We start from the raw sequence: 21,890 nt of genomic DNA on the forward strand, positions 1-21,890 counted from the left end.
CTCTGGTATGAGGAATTTGAAAGGCAGGGCAGAGGTTTGTGGGGAGAAGGGAGGGAAAAATGGAACAAGATGGGACAAGGGAGAGAGACAAACCATAAGAGACCCTTAATATCAGGAAACAAACTGAGAGCTGCTGGAGGTGAGGGAAGGGATGGGGTGGCTGGTTTATGGACACTGAGGAGAGTATGTGCTATGGTGAGTGCTGTGAATTATGTAAGACTGATAATTCACAGACCTGTACCCTTGAAACGAATAATACATTATGTGTTAATTTAAAAAATCAATGGAACAAAAATATATATATTTACTCTAGACACTCAATTCCAATCCATTAATCTACATGGATATCTTCACGTTAATACAACACAGTCTTGGTTACTGCAGCTTTATAGTAAGATTTGAAGTCAAGAAATATCAGTCTTCCAACTTTGTCCTTCTTTTTTGAGTTTGCTTTGGCTATATTGGCTCCTTGCATTTTTGTTTTTCCACAGAAGGCAGAAAAATATTTTATTCCAGTAGATGGCAGAAATAAGAAAGTCATCCTGAAAATATACTTTGGTGTAATTCTGTTGGGACAGATATTGCCTCAGAACATGCTCTCCTACTGACTGCCCCCACTGGATTCTGTCTTCTGACAGTTAAATACTTCACTGAGTCCCTTGTTGTGACTAGGCAGGAGTCATCTTCCAATTCACAGGTTCCCAGGAGAGAGCAATGTATTTCCCAGAAGAATAGCACTTTCTAGCCCAGAAAAGTGCATGAACGTTGTACAGAGTCAGCACAGTTTAGGTTTAAGTAGGCACATAATTGTTGAAATGTAAAGAAGTGACAGGGAAAAATACTGAATTATAGAGTAAGATATTCAAATGTGGGGAGAATATTTAAGGCAGCTGATGGTGGAAAGAGGCGAGTCAAAGAAGGTGGTCTGGGTTTGGAGTTGACTATGCATCTACAGGAATTCTCTTCGTGACCTCAATGATGCAGTACTGGAGAGTGGGTCTTCCTCCTTAAGGCCAATGATACCTGAGGTATCAGATGGTTTCATTTTGTCAACTGTGGTCCAAAGAGATGGTTGAGTTGGGCCGGAACTGCAACCGGCAAAAGAGATAGCAGCAAACTGAACAGGTTACCAGCGTGGTGATAATAACTTCCCGGTTGGGACTCTAGGGATAAACCAGGACATGCAGAAGCCGAGGAAGCCCCAAAACACACTTATCAAGATAAGAGGCACCGTGAGGCTGTTATACTCTATGGTTGCTGCTGGAGCTATCAGCCCCTGCCCAGCTGCCTCACTTTGGTCCCACCCGGAAGTGTCCAGCACCTAGCATTTTCTTAAATAATTTTTTTCTATTTATTTTTATTTTTATTTAATTTTTTCACTTTAAGTTTTTATTATTTCTTTTATTTTTAATTTTTAATTATTTTTTAAAATATTCTTTAGCCCCCTTGCATTTTTATATGAATTTTAGAATTGGCTTGTCAATTTCGCATAAAAGTCATGAGGAATTTTTATAAAGTTAGCAGAGAATTTATAGATCATTTTGGAGAGTATTGCCATCCTAGAAATATTAACTCTTTTGATCCATGAAAATGAAATTTATCTTCCTTAATTTCCTTCAGTGATGTTTTATGGTTTCCATGTACACATCCTGCACTTTTTGCTCTATTTATTTTTTAAGTATTTTATTCTTTTTGACACTATTGCAAGTGAAATTGTATTTTAACTTCACATTTAAGCTGTTCATTTTTAGTGTATAAAAATAAAACTGATATGTATATTGCTATCATATCCTACAGCATTCTAACTTTTTTAATTGTCTCTAACAGTGTTGGGTATATGTGAGAGTTGAAGATTGAACTTTTCAATATATAATATTAAGTCATTTAAAAATACAGTTTTGTTTCTTATTTTTGTATTTGGATGACTTCTATTTATATCTCTTGCCTAATTACTCTTGCTAAAACTTCTACTACAATGTTGAGTAGGACCAATAAAAAAAGACATCCATGTGCTTTTCCTGATCTTAGAAGAAAAACTTTCAGTTTTTCACCATTTTGTATGCTGTTTGTATGGATTTTTTATAGCTGCTCTTTATCACATTAAGGAGTTTCCCTTTCCAAAACTCTGTTTTTGAGTTTAAAGTTTTAATCTTAAAAAGGAATTGTATTTTGTCAACTGCTTTTTCTTTATCTATTGAGATGATAATACAGTTTGCAATTTATTCTATTATGCCTAGTTTCTATCTCATTGATCTCTGTTCTAATCTTGATTATTTCCCTTCTTGTGTGTGGGATTGGCTTAATTTGTTGTTGATTTTCCAGTTCTTTAAGGTGTAAAGAGAGTTGGTGTATTTGGGATTTTTCAATTTTTTTGAGGGAGGCTTGGATGGCTATGTTTTTCCCCCTTAGGACAGCCTAAGGGGGAAAGTGAATGTGTCTTCACTTTCATTGGTTTCCATGAATTGTTTAAGTCCTTCTTTGATTTCCTGGTTGATTCAAGCATTCTTAAGCAGGGTGGCCTTCAGCTTCCAAGTGTTTGTATTCCTCCCAATGTTTTTCTTGTGGTTGAGCTCCAGTTTCAAAGCTTTGTGAGCTGAGAATATGCAGGGAATAATCTCAATCTTTTGGTATCGGTTGAGCCCTGGTTTGTGACCCAGTATGTGGTCTATTCTGGAGAAATTTCCATATGCACTCGAGAAGAATGAGTATTGTGTTGTTTAAGGGTGGAATGTTCTGTGTATATCTATGAGGTCCATCTGGTCCAATGTGTCATTCAATGCTCTTATTCTTTATTGATTTTCTGCTTGGATGATCTGTCTATTATTGAGAGTGGTGTGTTAAGTTCCCCTGTCATTATTTTATTCATATCAATATTACTCTTTATCTTGATTAACAGTCGTCTTATGTAGTTGGCTGCTCCCATATTGAGGGCATAAATATTTATAATTGTTAGATCTTCTTGGTGGATAAACCCTTTAAGAATGATGTAGTGCCTTCTGTATCTCTGACTACAGTCTTTAGTTTAAAATCTAATTTATCTGATATAAGAATCCCTACCACAACTTTCTTTTTAGGCCCATTGGCATGAAAGATGGTTCTCCAACCCTTCACTTTCAGTCTGGATGTATCTTTAGTTTCCAAATGGCTCTCTTGTACACAGCATATGGACAGGTCCTGTCATTTTATCCAACCTGCAACCTTGTGTCATTTTATGGGTGCATTTAGGCTGTTCACATTGAGAGTGATTATTGAAAGCTGTTTTTATTGACATCATGTTGCCTGTGAAGTTCTTGTTTCTATAGATTGCCTCTGTAAATTTCTTTTCTATGACACTCTTTGGTTCTTTCTTCTTTTATAGAACCACCCCCTCCCCTTAATATTTCTTGTAGTGCCAGCTTAGTGGTCACATAATCCTTTAAACCTTGCCAGTCTTGGAAGCTCTTTATCTCACCATCCATTTTGAATGTCAACCTTGCTGGATAAAGTATTCTTGGCTGCATATTCTTTTCATTTAGTGCCCTGAATATGTCTTGCCAGCCCTTTCTGGCTGGCCAGTTTTCTGTGGACTGGTCTGACATTATTTTGATGGACCTGCCTCTGTACATAAGTAATCTCTTCCCCATAGCTACCTCAGGAGCTCTTGTCTAAAATTATGATTCATCAGTCTCACAATCAAGTGTCTCGAGGTCTTTCTAGATTCATTGATCTTGGGGGTGATCTTTCTGCCTCTAGGACATGAAGGCTGGTTCCATTCCCTAAATTGGGAAAATTCTCATCAAGAATTTGCTCAACTATATCTTCTAGTCTTCTTTCTTTCTCCACCCCCTCAGGGATCCCAATAATTCTGAGGTTGGAATGTTTCATGTCATCATTTATTTCCCTAATTCTGTTTTTATGGCTTCTAAGCTGTCTTTCATGTCTCCTCTTGATCCTTTCTCTCTATCAGTTTGTCCTCTAGATCACTAATTCTATCTTCTGCCTTGGTTACCTTAGCTGTTAGCGTATTTAGATTAGATTGGATCTCATTGATAGCATTTTTAACTTCTGCCATATCAACTGTCACTTCTGCCCTTAGGGATTCTGTGTTGTCACAAATGGTCATCACCAACCTCGCCATTGCCTGGATAATTGTTACCCTGAATTCCCTTTCTGACATACTGTTTATGTCCATATCCAATAATTCTGAAGGAAAGGGCACAGTATCTGAATGTTTCCTCTGTTGGGTGTTCCTCTTCTTTGTCATTTTGGTGAGAGGTGGTTGAAGGGATGTGTAGCTGAATATATCAACCACAATCCAGGCAAGGTGCACTCTGGAATGCCTCTGAGCAAACAGAAATAACCACCAAAAAGAAAGAAAAGAAAAGATAAAAAGAGAGGTACAAAGAGAGAGAGAGGGTTTCTGGACCAAGTCCGGGGCAGCTCAGGTCCCGTCTGAGAGCCCCTGATGGAAAAGCTGCCACACAGGGACGTCCCAGGACCTCCGGAGGCTGCAAGAAAGCAGTGAGTGCTGCGGGCCCGACAGATTACTTTGGGAAGTCATTACTGGCAAATCAATTTGTGAAGCTGTTTTGGACATTATCCAGATGTTAATAGATGGGTGATCTTTTCCATCAAGGAGGCAAGATGGTGGGGAAGTAGGAGGAGGCACGTTTCAACCTGTACCCTAAAGTGAGCTGATTACCTACGAAAGAACTCCGATCACCCATGAAATCAGCCTGAGATCAGAATTATACACATCTGGATCTCTACAGGGGCAGAAGACGCCAGTGGGCAGGTAAAGCAGAGTGGGAACATTGGACTGATATCGGAAGATAAACAAAAGCAGGAGGGGGCCAACAGAGGTGACCCATTGGAAAGTAATACCCCAATACAAGAGTGCGCTGCATCTGGGGACCAGCATTAACTTGGAGACTGGTTGAAAGCACTCAAAAAGAGCAAAGGATAGCGGGGGGAAATTGTGGGAATCGGGGTGGCAGGGACAGGGGCTTAAGTGCCCGGACCCAGGACAGCCACCCCTGGTGCTGAACTAGAGAGAGTGTGGCGGAGAAACCAGGTCTTGGTCCCTGAGCTGCCAGTGTGCCCGAGAATGCATTGGGTCCAGCTCCCGTGAGGAGCTGGGAGCCTAGCCAGATGGCAGAAAGCCACGCTGTGCTATCAGAGCCTGAGACGTGCGTGCCACATGCCCTCCCCTGGGAGAGGTGTGCACAGGCGCCAGCCTGGTGCTCTCAGACCTGGAAAGACCAGGCACTCCCAGCCCGGGCCTGTGGGAAAATCTCAGTGTGCGATCGTTGTTTGGAACCTCTCTGGCAGACTGGAGCTCCCCAGACAGCCGCCACTGCCGTGGTTTTGCATACAAGCAGGAGATCCTGCGTCCCCAGGGACCATAACTCGGAACCTGCTCTGCAAGCAGCTGAAGGGGAACTTATGTGCTCTGAAGCACCCACAGGGGATCAGACTGAGGCTTCTCTCTGAGAGGGAGGTTGGGGTTTCCTCTAAACCTCCAAAAACCATCAAAATCTGTCAAGGTGAGAGGAAACAAATGAACTAACATAAAAACCTCCAGAGAACAAAAGCCTGAAAAACCGGTTTCCTCAGATCCCACCCCCATCAAGGACTTAACTCAGGCAACATCATTGACTGAAAACGCAGTGGCAGGCCCCTCCCCCAGAAAACCAACCAGGAAAGAAAAGAAAAAGAAAAAAAAAAAAGACGACAAGACAACAACCACCACTACTTCATAGATACAACTTTCATTTTTAACTCGTTCCAACTATTGTGGTTCATTTTTTTTATAGAGATAATTTTTTTACCTATTTACCATCACAGTGAGATGTCCAGTACATCAAAATCCATAATAACCTTTTAACCTGAACTTTATGAAACATACCCATGTTTTTCTTTGCTTTTCAATTTTTTTTAAATTTTAGTTTAATTTAGTCTAGTTTATTCTATTTTTATTTTTATTTTCTAATATTCATATAGAGTTAAACTTCAAGGTAATCCCCTTTCCCCAATCAATGCTTCCTCTAAAGGTAAACCAATTTTTAATCTCCCTTTATATTAGGAAAGTTGAGTCCTTTAACAAAGATATCAAGTTACATCCAGGAAGAATCAAAATAACCTTCCTCACACACACTGAGAATTTATAACCACTCTCCCATCTCTTTCTTCCACCAGTGTTTCAGTGTATTTGTGTTTGTCCTAATAGTATATAAATCTTATACTTGGGGTTCTTTTGGACGAGGTTCTTCCCTTTTTTGCTTTTATATATATATATATTTTTTTTTCTCTTGTCATATACATTTGTCAGTCTTTTTGTTTATCTGTTTTTGTTTACCTTGGGGCCCGTTTGGGCTGAGCCTTCTCTTTTATCTTCCCTTTTTTTTCATGTCTCTCTCTCTCTCTCTTTTTCTTTTTCTTTTCTTTTTTCTCTCGTCTGGGTGGGGAATCCTGATTGCTCAGAAGCGTTCCAGGGTGCACCTTGACTGCACCACAGTCGATACATCCAGCTACATCCATTCAGCCATCTCTCACCAAAATGACTAGGAGGAGTAATGCCCAACAGAAGAAAAATTCAGAAGCAGGGCCCTTTGCAACAGAGCTAATGGCTATTGACATAGACAATATGTAGGAAAGGGAATTCAAGCTAACAATTATCCAGGCAATAGCTACATTGGAGAAAGCCATGGATGACCAAATGGAATTGATTAGGGAAGAACTGAAAGCCACGAGGGATGATGTTCAAAATGCTCTCAATGAGTTCCAATCTAATCTAAATTCTCTAAAAGCTAGGGTAACTGAGACAGAAGATAAATTTAGTGATATGGAGGACAAACAGATAGAAAGGATCAGGAAGAAGCCTGGAACAAACAGCTTAGAAGCTACGAAAACAGAATCAGGGAAATAAATGATGCCATGAAACATTCCAACGTGAGAATTATTGGAATCCCTGAAGGGGAGGAGAACAAAAGAAGCCTAGAAGATAGAGTGGAACAAGTTTCCATGAAAATTTTCCCAATCTCACGAATGGAACCAGCGTTCATGTACTAGAGGCAGAACAGTTTCCCCCAAGATTATAGATTCTCAAAGTCCTCGAGAAACCTAATAGTAAGAATGAAGAATTATAATTGTAGGCAGACCCTCTTGAAAGCAGCTAGGACAAGGAAGCTCCTTACGTACAGAGGAAAGCCCATCAGAATAACGTCAGACCTGTCCACAGAGACCTGGCAAGCCAGAAAGGGCTGGCAAGACGTATTAAGGGCACTAAATGAGAAGAACTTTATCCAGCACGACTGACATTCAAAATGGGTGGAGAGATAAAGAGTTTCCAAGACCGGCAAGGCTTAGAAGACTATGCAACCATCAAGCCAACACTGCAGGAAATATTAAGAGGTGTTCTATAAAAGAGAAAAAATCCTAAAAATATCATTGACAGAAATATAGAGACAATCTACAGAAAGAAAGACTTCAAAGGTAACAAGATGTCAATAAAAACATATCTATCAATAATCACTCTCAATGTGAATGGCCTAAATGCACCCATAAAATTACACAGGGTTGCAGATTGGATAAAATGACAGGACCCATCCATATGTTGTCTACAAGAGACCCATTCTGAACCTAAAGATACACACAGACTGAAAGTGAAGGGATGGAGAAGCATCTTTCATGCCAATGGGCCTCAAAAGAAGGCTGGGGTAGCGATTCTCATATCAGATAAATTAGATTTTAAACTAAAGACTGTAGTCAGAGATACAGAAGGACATTACATCATTCTTAAAGGGACTATCCACCAAGATGATCTAACAATTGTAAATATCCATGCCCCCAATATGGGAGCAGCCAATTACATAAGAAAACTGTTAATCAAGATAAAGAGTCATATTGATATGAATACATTAATAGTAGGAGATCTTAACATGCCTCTCTCAGTAATAGACAGATCATCCAAGCAGAAAATCAATAAAGAAACAAGAGCATTGAATGTCACATTGGACCAGATGGACCTCATAGATATATACAGAACATTCCACTCTAAAACAACAGAATACTCATTCTTCTCAAGTGCACATGGAACCTTCTCCAGAATAGACCACATACTGGGTCACAAATCAGGACTCAACCGATACCAAAAGACCGAGATTATTGCTTGCATATTCTCAGATCACAATGCTTTGAAACTGGAGCTCAATCACAAGGAAAAGTTCAGAAGGAACTCAAACACCTGGAAGCTAAAGACCACCTTGCTTAAGAATGCTTGGATCAACCAGGAGATCAAAGAAGAACTGAAACAATTCATGGAAACCAATGAGAATGAAGACACTTCGGTCCAAAACCTATGGGATACAGAAAAGGCGGTCCTAAGGGGGAAATACATAGCCATCCTAGCCTCCCTCAAAAAAATTGAAAAATCCAGAATACACCAGCAGTCTCTACACCTTAAAGAACTGGAGAATCAACAACAAATCAAACCAACTCCACACATAAGAAGGGAAATAATCAAGATTAGAGCAGAGATCAATGAGGTAGAAACCAGAGATACAGTACAACATATCAATGAAACTAGAAGCTGGTTTTTTGAAAGAATCAATAAGATCGATAAACCATTGGCCACACTAATCCAAAAGAAAAGAGAGAAAGCTCCAAAGGTAAGATTTATAGAGTATAGAAACGAAAATGGACAAAAAAAAAAAAAAAAGACTGACAAAAGTAAATGGCAAAAAATTAAAATAAAGTAACCCAGACAAAATGAACCCCAGGAATAAGATTTATAGAATACCAGAACAAAAACAAATACACAGAAATACTGACAGAAGAAAAAGATGGGAGGATGTTTAAAAATCCTGGATGTGGGTGAGGAAGTTTACTTTGGCATATCTTGATATCTTTGTTAAAGGATTGAACTTTCCAGAGATAAGGGGAGTTTGGAACTGGTTTGTATATAGGGGTAGGATTGATTAGGGAAAGAGCATTACCCTGAAGCTTACATCTATATGTATATTAAAAAAATAGAAAAGAAAAAGAAAAACATATTTATTTATATGTATGAAAAAAGTTCGAGTTAAAAGGTTATTATGGACTATGTTCTATTGAAACTCTAGTTGTAATGGTAAGTAGGTTAAAAAATTCAAAAGGACAAGAATAGCGAGAACAAATTAAAAGTAAAAGTTGTATCTATAAAATTTACAGGTTTTAAGGTAATATCAGCTGCTTTATATCTTGTTTTTTCTCCTGATATTGGTGTTTTACAGTTTAATGGGGACCCTTTGGTGGTTGTCCTCTCATTCTTTTGGCTGGCTTTCTGGGGGAGGGGCCTGACACATTGTTTTTCAGGCAGTCTTGCTTGGGTTGAGTCCTCCTGCCCCCTGTCAAGGGGCTGGGGTCTATGGAAACTGGTTTTTCAGGCTTTTGTTCTCTGGAGGTTTTTGTTCTTTGGTGGCTTTTCTTGGCTTTTTGGAGGTTTAGTCGAAAGCAAACTCCACCCAGACCTTGGTCTCAGAGAGAAGCCTCAGTCTGCTCCCTTCTGGGTGGTCCAGAACACACAGACTCCCCCTCTGCAAACTGTGCTGAACCTTGCAACTTCCCACAGGCAATGCAAGTCCCCAGCCACCAAACTCAGGGGTCGCCCAAAGCTCCCCCTTGTCTTTGCACCCCTGTGCCACTAAAACCATGAGCAATATTGGTCCAGGGAGCTCTCTTCCAGTGACTGCCTTTACCGGGACTGCTGTCTGGGGTCCAGACCTCATGGTTGTGCAGGTTGCTGCCCACCAAGAGATCCTGACCAGAGACCAAGTGCTGAGTTCCTTCAACCCCGGGCTGGGAGTGTCCAGACTCTCCGCCAGTCCTAGAGACCACTGGCTAGCACCCACACAGAGCTCTCTCAGGCATGGTTGGGGAGCTTGGTTTAGACCCTCAGAGTGTAATGCATGCAGAGCACAAAAGGCTGTAGCTCTAGAGAGTGCAGGCTGGTGCTCACATCAGACTCCCTCATGTGAGGGTGGGAGGGTGCCTAGCCAAGCAGTGGTTCATGCCTGGCAATCCGGGGGGCTCTGGGACTGGGAACTGGAGGCTCTGCCGGTGTACTCACTAGTATGGGTGGTCGCCGGTGGTGGCCATCCTGGGTCCATGGGCTTAGCCCTGTGCCTTTGACCACCTGATTCCACCAGTTGCCCCTTAAGATCTTTTGCTCTTTTTGAGTGCTTTTAACCAGACTCCAAGATAATGCTGTTCCCAAGTCACAGGGCACTTTCATATTGGGGTATTACTTTCCCTTGAGTTGCTTCTGGAGGCTCCCTCCCCCTTCTGTTTATCCTCCCATATCAGTCCGATCATTCCCACTCCACTTTACCTCTCTACTGGTGTCTTCTGCCCCCGTAGAGATCTAGAAGTGTATAATCCTTCATCTTGCTGATTTCATGGGTGTTCAGAGTGTTTTGGTAGATATTTAGCTCACTTTAGGGGACCATTTGAAACAGGGTCTCCTACTTCTCTGCCATCTTGCCCCTCCTCCTCTGTGGATAATCTTTTTAATGTACTGTTGGATCCTATTAGCTAGGATCTTGTTGTGAATCTTGGCATCCATATTCATCAGGGATATTGGTTTGAAATTCTCCTTTTTGATGGGGTCTTTGGCTGGCTTGGGGATCAGGGTAACACTGGCTTCATAGAGAGAGTCTGAAAGTTTTCTTTCTGTTTCTATTTTTTGAAACAGCTTCAGGAGAATAGGTATTATTTCTTCTTTGAATGTTTGGTAGAATACTGTGAGCAGTTTTTTGATTAGTGACTCAATTCCATTGTTGGTTATTGGTCTGTTGAAATTTTTATCTCTTCCTGTATAAGTTTTAGGAGTTTCTATGTTTCTAGGAATTCATCCATTTATTGTAGGTTGTCCAATTTGTTGGCATATATTTGATAATATTCTCTTATTGTTTATATATCTGTTATGTTGGTTGTTATTTCTCCTCTCTCATTTGTTTTTAATTTGAATCCTTTTTCTGTTTTACTTGATATGTCTGCTTAGAGATTTATTGATTTTATTGATTTTTTTCAAGGAATGAGCTCCTGGTTTCGTTGATCTGTTCTATTGTGTTTTTAGTTTCTACATCCTTTTTTCTTGCTCTGATCTTTATTATTTCTTTCCTTCTGCTGGTTTTGTTATGTTTTTTGTTCTTTGTCTAGCTTCTTTATGTGCATTGTTAGGTTTTCTATTTGAGAGTTTTCGTGTTTTTTGAGATAGGCCTGTATTTCTATAAACTCCCCTCTTAAAAGCACTTTTGCTGCCTCTTAAAGGTTTTAGACAATTGTGTTTTCATTTTCATTTGTTTTAATGTACTCTTCTGTTTCCTCTTTTATTTCCTCTTTGACCCATTCACTGTTTAGTAGCATGCTATTTAATTTCCATGTGTTTACAGTCTTTCCCAATTTTTTTCTTGTGATTGATTTCTGGTTTCATATGGTTCTGGTCAGAAAGTAGGCATGGTATGATTTCAATATTCTTGAATTTATTGAGGTTTGTTTTGTAAGCTAATATGTGATATATTGTGGACAGTGTTCTGTGTGTAGTTGAACAGAATGTATATTCTGTATTAGGATGGAATGTTCTAAGTATATCTGTTAAGTCCTTCTATTCAAGTGTGTCATTCATAGTTATTGTGTCCTTGTTTATTTCATTTTTAAATGATCAGTCCATTAAATTAGTGTGGTGTTAAAGTATCTTACAATTAATTTATGACTATAGATCAGTTACTTTATATTTGTTATTGTTTTATGTATTTGTGTGCTTCTATATTGGGTTTGAAAGTACTTACAAATATTTTACCTATTGCTGGATTTTCCCTTTATGATTACATAATGTCTTATTTTTTGTCTCTTGCAACAGTGTTTCTTTAACATTTTGTTACTTTCTAGATAAGAATTGCTGGTCCTTCTTTCTTTTCACATCCATTTGCATGATAGATGTTTCTCCATTCTCTCACTTTTCATTTATAGGTGTCTTTAGGTCTAAAATGAGTATCTGTTTGGCAGTGTACAGATGGGTCTTGTTTTTGTTATATTTTCAGTCAGCTATATCTTTTGACTTTAGTGTTTAGTCCATTTGCATTCAAGGTAATTATTAATGGATGTTATTTATTGCCATTTTATTACTTGGGTTTTTTTTATTGCTATTGTTTGTGAAGATTTCCTTTGATCTTTTTCTGTCTTTCTTTCTTTTATGATTTGTTGATTTTATTCAGTGATATTTGGATTCCTTTCTCTTTATTTATGTACATTTATTTGTGGAACTTGATATAAATTTACCATTAAGTTTGTATATAACCTCTCCTGAATATAGCACTGTATATTAAGTTGATGGCCATTTAAGTGAACCCCTTATTTTCTCCTCTCCTCCCCACATTTTAGGTGCATGTTTTAATATTTCATAACCTTTTCTGTGAGTTTTTTACAGAAATATTCACTTTTACTGCTTTTGAGTTTTCTAACTCCATACTGTCACTTTTGTTCTTTCTTTTCCACTCAAAGTGTCATTTCTAGCATTTCTTGCAGAGCTGGTTTACTGGTCTTGAACACTTTCATTTTCTCTTTGTCTGGGAAACTCTTCATCTCTCCTTGTATTCTAAATGATAGCCTTGCTGGATAGGGTATCTTAGGCTATAAATGTTTTTAATTCAGCACTTTGAATATATAATGTTATTCCCTTCTGTCTTGCAATATTTCTGCTCAAAAATATCCTGCTAGCCTTACGGTTTTCCCTTGTAAGCTACTCACATCTTTTATCTTGTTTTTAAGATTTTTTCTTTATAACTCTTGTTTGTCAGTGAAATTAAAATATGTCTTGATGTGGATCTGCGTGGTTGATTTTGATGGGAATTCTTTGTACCTCCTAGGTCTGGATATCTGTGACCTTTTCCAGATTAAGGAAGTTTTTAGGTGTTTTTTCTTCAGATAAATTTTCTGCCCCCTTTCCTCTCTCCTTTTCTTCAGGGATTCCAATAATAAGAATGTTATTACATGAGTTGGGGTTACTGAGTTCCCAATTTCTATTCTCATTTTGTGATATTCTTTTTTTCTCTTGTTCAACTTGATTACTTTCCTTTAGTCTGTCTTTAAGTCACAATTTGTTCCTTTGCTTCTTCCATCCTGCTGTTCATTACATCAAACATGTTTCTTGTTTTGTTTATTGAGCCCTCTATCTTTGGTATGTTATTCATTATTTCTGTGTTAAGGATCTCACTCATGTCTTCCACTCTTCTTAAATCTACTGAATAACCTTCTTATCATTGCATTAAACTCGTTATCAAGCATGCTATTTATATCTGTTTCACTTATATCTCTTTTTGTGGTATTTTTCTGTTCCTCATTCGGGATAAATTTCTGTGTCCCCACCTTTCATCTGACTCTCTGTTTCTGTTTCTCTGTCTTAAGAAAGTCAGCTGTGTGTTCTGTTCTTGAAATTAGTGACTTTATGAAGAGGAGTTCTTGTCATCCCCTGAAGTGCACTGTACCCTGTTCACCAGAACCTGGCATTTCAGGACAGTATCCTATGCACCTTTCTTATGCCCTGTTGTTGTGTCTATGTCATTTTGCTGTCAGTGCTGTTGTGTGCACTGACTCTCTGCCTTTTGTTGGCTGTGCTTACACTCTGTGGTGTTAATGGGACACAGACAGTCCTGCTCTGAGGGTACATGCCTGCTGGGAGACTTGGGAATGGGACAGTGGTGTTAACAAATTTGCTCCAAGCCACTAGTCCTTTCCTGGATTCCCCAAAGTCCTGTGGCATATTGGGGCTGTGTGTTGGGGCAACTGGGAGCATGAAGCTGGGTGTGGGTCAAGATGGTGGGTGGGGGAACATGGTTGGGCATAGATGTGGCACTCAACAAATGTTGTTCATATGGTGGCTGGACTTTAGCTCTGAGCCCAGGGCCTAGGTTAGTAGGCTTGGAGTGGGTGAATAGTGGAAAGTATTTGTGGGTGGCGTCCTCTGCTAGAAGATTAGGTAGCAAGTGTCTGTGTAGCCTTGCTTCCCTTAGGTGTTTCTGTGTTTGTGCTAGGGGGTGGGGGAGGAAAATGGCACCTGCCAACTCCCTCATTTTCAGAGAAGTCTACCAACACACTCTGAAATCAGTATGAACAGATCCATCTCCCATTCCATTATTAGTAATAATCTCTCCCTTTTCATTTATAATTTTATTAATTTGGGTCCTCTCTCTTTTCTTTCAGATTAGTTAGGACAGTGATTTATCAATCTTATTAATTCTTTCAAAGAACAAGCTTCCAGTTTTTTTGATTTTTTTTACTGTATCCCTAGTTTCTATCTCATTGATTTCTGCTCTAAGCTTGATTATTTCCCTTCTTGTGTGTGGGATTGGCTTAATTTTGTTGTTGATTTTCTAGTTTATTTAAGGTGTAAAGAGAGTTGGTGTATTCTGGATTATTCAACTTTTTTGACGGAGACTTGGATGGTTATGTCTTGCCCCCTTAGGATCGCCTTTGCTGTACCCCATAGGTTTTGTGTGAATGTGTCTTCATTTTCATTGGTTTCCATGAATTGTTTAAGTTATTCTTTGATTTCCTGGTTGATCCAAACATTCATGAGCAGGATGGTCTTCAGCTTCCAAATATTTATATTGCTTCCAAATTTTTCTTATGGTTGAGTTCAAGTTTCAAAGCATTGTGGTCTGAGAATGTGTAGAGAATAATATCAAGCATTTGGTATTGGTTGAGCCCTGATTTGTGACACAGTATGTGGTCTCTTCTGGAGAAAATTCCATGTGCACTTGAGAAGAATGAGTATTCTGTTGTTTTAGGGTGGAACGTTCTGTATATATCTATGAGGTCCAACTGATCCAATGTGTCAGTCAAAGCTCTTGTTTCTTTGTTGATTTTTTGCTTAGATGATCTGTCTGTTGCTAAGAGTGGCATGTTAAGATCCCATATAATTAATGAATTCATATCTATATGACTCTTTCTTTTGTTTAAGAGATGGCTTGTGTAGTTGGTTGCTCTGAAATCGGGCACATAAATATTATGCAATTGTTAGATCTTCTTGGTGGACCGGTCCTTTAAGAATGATGTAGTGTCTTTCTTTATCTCAGACTACAGTCTGTAGTTTAAAATCTAATTAATGTGATAAGAGAATCACTACCACAGCTTTGTTTTGAAGTCTATTGGCATGAAAGATGGTTCTCCATGCCTTCACTTTCAGCCTGGATGTATCTTTAGGTTCAAAATGTGTCTATTGTAGACAGAATATGGACAGGATCTGTCATTTTATCCAGTGTGCCATCCTGTGCCATTTTTTAAAGGATTTTATTTATTTATTTGACAGAGAGAGAGAGATCACAAATAGGCAGAGAAGCAGGCAGAGAGAGAGGGGGAAGCGTGTTCCCTCATGAGCAGAGAGCCCAATTTGAGACTCAATCCCAGGACCCTGAGATCATGACATGAGCTAAAGCCAGAGGTTTAACACACTCAGCCACCCTCTAGCCTCCCTGTGACATTTTATGTGAGCATTTATTCCATTCACCTTGAGAGTGATTATTGAAAGATAGTTTTTTATTGTCATCATGTTGCCTGTGAAGTCCTTGTTTCTATAGATTATCTCTGTAAATTTCTGTTCTATGTCACTCTAGGGTTCTTTCTTCTTTTATAGAACCCCCCACTTAACATTTCTTGTAGTGCCAGCTTGGTGGTCACATAGTCTTTTAAACCTTGCTGGTCTTGGAATCTCTTTCTCTTTCTATCCCTTCTGTATGTCAGCCTTGCTGGATAAAGTATTATTGCCTGCATGTTCTTCTCATTTCATGCCCTGAATATGTCTTTCCAGCCCTTTCTGGCTTGCTAGGTTTCTGTTGGCAGGTCTAATGTGATTCTGATGGTCCTTACTCTGTACATAAGGAATCTTTTCCCTCTAGCTGCCCTTAAGACCTCCTATCTGACATTATGATTTCTGAATTTCACAATTAAGTATCTGGAGGTCTTTCTAGGCTCATTGGGCTTGGGGGGGGCAACACAGGTAGAAGGAGAGAGAAAAAATATTAAACAGGGTCCCCACTCAGCATGGATTTCAGCACAGGGCTCAATATCATGACCCTGAAACCATGACCCAAGCCAAAATAAAGAGTCAGGTGCCCAACTGACTGAGCCACCCAGGTGCACCTGGTGACAAAGTCTTTAATGTGTGTGTGTGTGTGTGTGTGTGTGTGTGTGTGTGTGTTTAATTAGTCTATTTATCTTTTCATGTAGGCCCCCAGCAGTAGGTTTGTATGGCAGGTGGCAAGTCCATAATGTATCTTAGACCTCTGCTTATTTTTTGGACCTCATGACTAGGGAAATGTGTTCCTTGGTCACTATCCATCTGAGTCAATGTTCTGTATATGCTCTTCAGTTTTGTTACTCCCCTTGTAGTTGCACCCTGATTAGCTCTTTTTTAGTGTCTCCACAGGTCAGCATATATCTGTACCCTTCTAATACTGACAGAGGGCCTATGTAATATATTTTCCAACAAGGAATAGAGTGTATGGTACACCCAATATACCCTGGGGTATGGAGCAATGGCCATGAGGGCCATGCCTGAGGTAGCATTGGGAGATAACCTGTCAGTTCATGTCAGTTCATCAGCAGCATGTGGATAAGAATATTTTAAAGGCAAATGTGTTTTTTTTTTAACTTGAAAAATATTTCCAAGTAGCTTTGGAACCTTGGTGTCCTATTTATGGTGGACACATTCTGCCACATCAGATGGGGTCAGCATTTCCTCCAGAAGAAGGACTTGTGTCCAGGCTAGAGCATCTGCCTCATGATTTCTGGCAGTGTGGATGGAGTGTGAGTGGACATATACCATACTTGGATGGATGTATTGAATTTAATGCATACTTCCCAAATATCTTTCCACTCCTTACAGGGGTCTATTTAATATAGACCAGCTTTCATTGTGCGATTGTCGCATCCATGTCATTAACACTTTCCATACTGCCCAGCTTTCAGGGGCCAAGTCAATAGGCATGGGTTCATGCATCAACACAATCCATATCGATCTCCTTTTGCCCACTGACTACCTGTAGTTTCTTCTTCAGCTAAAGTACATCAAAATCCAGTAGGACAGCAGAACACTAAACAGAAAGGTTTCCCTGGCTGCTGCTATCAGTGTACCATGTGGCCACTGAAGGCAAGCCTAACCCCCCCCCTTTACTTGGGGGAGGAAAGGCATAATATTTGTGAGTTATAGAAGTTGGGCTGGGCTGACATAAGTGACCAACTCTAATAACCAGTGAAGTTCATGAAATAGTGGGCTGCTATTGTAAGTGCTCTTCTGCTGTATGTAAACATGCAAATTCGATAAAGTGCTTACCTGGGCATAGGCAATCAGATTTTCTCAACATATTCTTAATCAGATCTACTGGCAGAGAACTTTGTATCAACAAGGGAATGTCAGCAGTCAGTTCTTTCATTTGTTGCAGTGCAAGGTATATAGCTAATAGTTGTTTCTCAATCATATTATACCCAGCTTCTCTGTCTTTCCATAACTGAGACCAGAATCCTAAAGGGATTTCTCATTTTGTCTGTGCCACAAGCCCCAAACCCCTAACACTTCCAGTTACTTACATCTAATTCACAGCTCATATCTGACATTAATACCCCCAAGCCCTGTATTTGTTTTACTAGCATTTTTGCCTTTTAAAAATGCTCTTGTTAACTAACACCCCTATCTCATTGTCTTCCTTTCTTAACCAAGACATATAAAGATCTTAATAGCTGTACCAGATGAGGAAAAAAAGGTCTCCAGTAACCCAATAAACCAACAAAAGCCTGCATTTGCTTTACCATTTTAAGGATTGGGGAAGTGTGTATTTTGTCAATGACTATTTCTGGAATTACTTTTATCTTACCTAGCCACATAATGCCCAGGAATTTTAATGATTGACCCAGACCTTGAAATCATTAGTATTTACCTCCCATCCTTGTGACTTTAAGGATGCCTGTAATGACATGGCTGTTTTAGACTGGGAGAATAAATCATCACAAGTTAACACAACGTCATCTATATAATGAAAAGGCACCATCTCCTCTGGCAATATCCATTTTTCCAAATTTCTGGTTACTATTCTGTGACAAACTGAGATTATGGAAATACCCTTGGAGCAATGCCTGGAAGTTCCATTGTCTCCCCCATTTCATCTGAAGGAGGATTTGTCGTGGGATTCAGGACTTAATGAAATGCTGAAAAAGTTGTTAGATAGATCCAGCACACAGTGATATGTCTTATGGATGTCACATTTTCTATAAAAAAAAAAAAAATCTTAGGCACCGTGTCATGGATGAGCAGATAATTTTACTAAGTTCTTTATACTCTATTATCATTCATTGGATCCCATTATATTTCTTTATAGGCTAAATGGGACTGTTGAATGGGCTTTGAGCAATCTTGATTACCCCCATGTTTTCTAATACTCTTGTGATAGCAGTGATCTTGTTATGCCTCCTAAGTATAAGGTAGCTTTTACTTTTTTATATTTATTATTCTCTGGGAACAAGGAGCTGTATAGCTTCCCATTTTGCACAACCCATTGTAATGGGTTTCTCTCCTGGGATATGCAACCTGAGTTTTCATGTTGTTAGAGTTAGATCCAGGTTCTCTAAAACATCTACACTCAAAATATACTCAGGAATGGGGACAATATGCACTAGAGAGATAGGTAGGTAGAGACTAGTTTCTCAGCCTTTGATAATTTCCCCTCATAAACATTAATACTATTTATTTTCTCCCCAAAATTTCAAAGGGTTTCCATAGATAAGTGTGCATTCAGCCCCAGTGTTTGGTAGAGCTAGTATAGTCTGTTAGTGTGAGACAAATAATTGGTTGCTTAAACTTAGGCAATACCTTCCACATGCTTAACAAAACAGAATTAGGTCGTCTGCCTGTATTTTCTCTCAGGGTGCTAGATAATATTAGATAGCACCACAACTGTTTACAAAAGACCTTGATGGGCCTTTTTCCCACCATTTTACCATCAGCAGGATCCTTTCTTTTCTTAGGTTCTCAACCCATCTGTTTCTCTTATGACAGATTCTTTAGGTTCCATGTAAGACAATCATCACAGCAGCTACTATAGCAATGGATTGATTAACCATAGGGGTAAGGACAGATACTAAAGTCCTGTACCATGTCTGTGGGGCTTACTGCAAAATACAATCTTTCCTACATGTGGAAAATACTTCTTCATGGAGGCCTCTAAAATACTGGGCATAGAGTTAAAATGGTAAAGGAGTAGGGGGACACTAAGCTTGGCTCATCCCTCTAACAGAGCTAGATAAATATGAAATCATTTCAAACATCCAAAAAATCACTCTAAGGACTGAGAGAACAAACTGCATACCTACAGGGGCAAAAAGGTCACCTCATGGAAAGATCCAGCTTCTTTTAAAAAGCAGACTAAAAACCCCCTAGTTAAAACTCGCCATACAATGGACAAGGTCCAAGCACCCTACCCCCACTTCAGGCAAGGAGAAACTCTACAGAAGATTGAACTGAAGGAAGGAGAACCAAAACACAATAGCAGAGTGTACACTTTAAAATGCTCCTTAAGCATCAGGCCCAAGATAGTATAGGACCTTTTAATATAGCCATTACACTCAGGAATAGGAAACATAATGGGCTTTCCTAAAAATCACATGCAAGACAAGTGACATAGGCAAAATGACAAGATGGAGGAATTCACCCATAAGAAAGAACAGGAAGAAGTAATGGTCCGGGATTTAATCAAAACTGATATAGGTAATAAGCCTGAACCAGAATTTAAAACAACAATCATAAGAATAGTAGTTGGGCTTGAGAAAAGCATAGAATACACTAGAGAATGTCCTACTGCAGAGATAAAAGAACTAAGAAATTGTCACACTGAAATACAAAATCCTAAAAACAAGATGAAAACTGACTGGATTCAATGACAACAATGATGGATGAAACAGAGGAATGTATCAGTGATATAGAATACAAGATGTATGGAAACTAATGAAGCTGAAAAGAAGAGGGAAATAAAAGTATTCAATCATGATTGTAGACCTAGGGAACTCAGTGACTCCTTAAAGTGTTATAACACTGGTATCATAGGAGTTCCAGAAGAAAAAAGGAGGGTAAAGGGGGCAGAAGGCTTATTTGAGAAAATTATAGCTAAAAAGTTCCCTAATTGGGGGAAATATGCAGACATCAAAATTTAAGAGGCACAGACAACTCACATCAAATTCAACAAAAGCTGACCCACACCGTGAAAATTCGTAGTCAAATTCACAAAATACATAGACAAGGAAAGAATCCTGAAAGCAGCAAAGGAAAAGGTCCTTAACCAACAAGGGAACACATAGCAGATTTGCAGCAGAACTGTCCACAGATACTTGACAGACAGGAAGTCAGTGCTATGATATATTCAACAAGCTGATGGTAAAAATATGCAACCAAGAATACTTTACACAGGAGCACTGGCATTCAGAATAGGAGAGATAAAGAGTGTCCCAGACAAGCAAAAACTAAAGGAGTTTGTGACCACTAAACCAGTCCTGCAAAAAATATTAAAATGGAGGGGCGTCAGGGTAGCTCTGTCATTTAAGTGTCCAACTCTTGATTTCAGCTCAGGTCATGACCTCAGGGTTGTGGGATCAAGAACTGCATTGGGATCCCCACTCAGTGGGGAGTCTGCTTCAGATTCTCTCCCTCTCCCTCTTCCCCCTCCTGCTTGTACACTCTCTGACATAAAAAAATAAAACTTAAAAAGAAAAAAAAAGAAATATTAGAAGGGATGCTTTCAGTGGAAAGAAAGACAAAAAGCATCAAACATTAAAGAGGAACAGAGAATACCACCAGAAACATAAACATTACAAATAACACAATGGCAATAAATTCATATCTATCACTAATTATTGTGGATGTAAATGGACTAAATGTTCCAATCAAAAAACACAGGGTATCAGAATGGATTAAAAAACAAACAAATAAACAAAAAAAACCCTCATCTGTATGCTGCCTACAAGACACTCATTTTAGACATAAAGACTCCTAAAGATTGAAAGTGAGAGGATAGAGAACCACCTATCATGCTAATGGATATCAAAAGAAAGCCAGGGTAACCATGCTTATATCACACAAACTAAATTTTGAAACAAAGACTGTGGGTGCCTGGGTGACAGTCAATTGAGCATCTGCTTTCAGCTCAGGTCATGATAACAGGGTCCTGGGACTGAGGCCTGCATCAGGCTCCATGCTCTATGGCAAACCTGCTTCTCCCTCTCCCTCTGTTCCTCCCTCCTCCTTGTGTATGGTCTCTCTCTCTCTCTCTCAAATAAATAAATAAAATTTAAAATAAAATAAAATAAAACAAAGACTGTAACAGGAAATGAAGAAGGCACTATATCATAATAAAGGGTCTATCCAACCAAAGATCTAATAATTGTAAATACCTATGTCCCCAACTTAGGAGCACCTGAATATAAAAAAATAATTAATAACAAACATAAAGAAACTCATTGATAGTAATACAATAATAGCAATGGAATTTAACACCCCACTTAGAGCAATGGACAGACCATCTAAGCAGAAAAGCAGCAAGGAAACAATGGCTTTGAATGACACACTGGACCTGATGGGCTTAACAGATATATTCAGAGCAAAAAACATTAGAACAGATCAGCAGGGCTACTAGCTGGTTCTCTGAAAGAATTAATAAGATTGATAACCCCCTAGCCAGACTTATCAAAGGAAAAGAGAAAGGACCGAAATAAATAAAATTATGAATAAGAGAGGAAAAATCACAACAAATACCACAGAAATAGAAACAATTATAAGAGAATATTGTGAAAAATTAGATGCCACAAAATCTGACAATCTGGAAGAAATGGATAAA

General features: G+C 39.1%; 1 pseudogene; it reads right to left on the minus strand.

Annotated features, from left to right (window-relative positions):
- Positions 1-1,007: 1,007 nt before the first annotated feature.
- Positions 1,008-4,117, minus strand: LOC111160905 (annotated as a pseudogene).
- Between the last annotated feature and the right edge of the window lie 17,773 nt (positions 4,118-21,890).

The sequence above is a fragment of the Enhydra lutris genome, unplaced genomic scaffold (genome assembly GCF_002288905.1).
Source record: "Enhydra lutris kenyoni isolate GAN:26980312 unplaced genomic scaffold, ASM228890v2 scaffoldscaffold79, whole genome shotgun sequence".
NCBI lineage: Eukaryota > Metazoa > Chordata > Mammalia > Carnivora > Mustelidae > Enhydra > Enhydra lutris.